The following is a 2006-nucleotide window of genomic DNA, read 5'->3' on the forward strand; positions in this document are numbered from 1 at the left end:
TGAATTCGAACCTCTAGAGATGCACAGCCTTTGGGTTAGCAGAACAACTCACTATGCACTATATCACCAGAGCTCAGTGTAGCCATGTGTCTTAAAGCAATCACCTCTGAGATAAAGAATGAGTAAACTGGGCAAAAAGAAGACAGTTGAACCTAAGGGGAAAGATGTGTGACTAAAGAACATCACAAAGTTCTCCTAGATCCCACAGAAAGGGAACATCTTTCCCTAATGCTGAATTTGGACTTTAAGCCTCCAGAAAATAAATTTCTGTCTGTAGAAAGTCACCTCCTAGTATTCTTTTAGAGTGGCATTATGTTGCGGAATGTTGGGAAGGAAGGAAGGGCCTCTGGCCAGGACAGACAGTCTAAGCTCCTGATAAGTGCAAGCCTCCCAGCAGCCTTTAATACAGGGTAGAGAAAGTTCCCCTGTGTTTGGCTATACCAGCTTGAGAAAGCTTGTCATGTGGGAAGATGGCTGCTGGTCTGTTGAACTGGGAGTGAACCACATGAGGCTGAGGTTCTCCTAATAAATCCACTTGTCCCACATCTGTAAGCCCACCCTATCCTATCTTCCTGTGTATATAAGTGCAGTGCTTATCCCAATAAAATTGAGCTGGACTGACTCTCTGATCCTCTCCTGGAGTGGTGTATCTCCATCATGCTTAACCCCATCAGGGTGTCACTGTCAAGTTGCTGGCAAACTGAGAGTGACAGCATTAGATACTTAAGAGACAATAAACAGATATTTCAAAGGATAATTTATAGATATAATCAATAAATAATGTAAAAATTGTTTCAGAAACTAACCAGTGAATAAAGAACTAATTTTAAAAACTCTTGGGAATGAAAAATTGAAGAAGATTCATTACTACGAAAACAAGGAAATCCTTTGAAATGACAAAAAGACAAGTGAATACTCCCCTGGGACACTCATCCCTTATCTCTTCTTTCATTGTCTTTGAGTAACTTTTCAACTCTGTGAACTGTGGAATACTGATAATAAGTTTTCCTTGTCCAAAGAAATGGAAATAGTTGTTTCCAGTGAAACATAATTGATAATTGCATGGTGACTAGATCAGTTCTTGTACATGTCTTAAAATCTGTTTCATTCTTCTTTTATTGTATTATATAAATGTGATTCTATTCTAGCTATCCATTGAGCTAGTTTTAACATCTTGCTAGTTCTCATTAATTGAGTTAAATAAAACATGACATATGTTCATTTTATATCTCTAGGAGTCATAATTATAACTCTTTTAAAAATTATCCTTTAATGCCATCATAGAACTCAATATTACCCTCTTATGATAAAAAAAAATCAATGAATAAGTGAGGGAAAGAAAGGCATTTTCACAGCATAGGGGTAAAATATTTCATGGCAAAAGACTTTAAGCCTTCCTTCTATAAATCAGAAACAAACCAGAGACATCTGCTCTCATCAATATTATTCATATAACATTGCAATGGAGGGTCTTATTATAAAATAAGGAAAAGAAATCAGATATATCAATTGAAAGGAAGAAGTAAAACTGTATTTGTTTACTTATTTATAAACAAAAAATTCAGTTATAAAAACATAATAAAGGCTAGAAATTCGGGGGAGACTACTATAAAATCTAATAGATTCAATGTACAAAACTCAATTATATATTTATGTACGAGAAGTTAAGAACTAGAAAATCAAATGCTTTTAAAATGTCATTATAATTGCTTTAATGAATAAATGTAATAAAATATGCCAGCTCTATGCATGGAAAATGATAAAAACATAGCTTTGGGAAATTAAAGATGATCTAAATGAGTAGAAAGATAGAAAGTATTTCTTTTTTTTAATTGGTTTGCTTACAGTCATACATTGTGATTTATACAATCACTCATAAACACTGAATTTTATAGTTAATTATTATTGATCTATACCTATGTGTGTTACTGTTCTTTTCCCCCTCTCAAAAGTGGGTGTTCCTTGAGCCTTAGACTAAGGGTGGAGGCTGCTTGAGGGTGTGGCTT

Source organism: Elephantulus edwardii, unplaced genomic scaffold, assembly GCF_000299155.1.
Source record: "Elephantulus edwardii isolate Elephantulus edwardi_28Jun2011 unplaced genomic scaffold, EleEdw1.0 scaffold00066, whole genome shotgun sequence".
Classification (NCBI taxonomy): domain Eukaryota; kingdom Metazoa; phylum Chordata; class Mammalia; order Macroscelidea; family Macroscelididae; genus Elephantulus; species Elephantulus edwardii.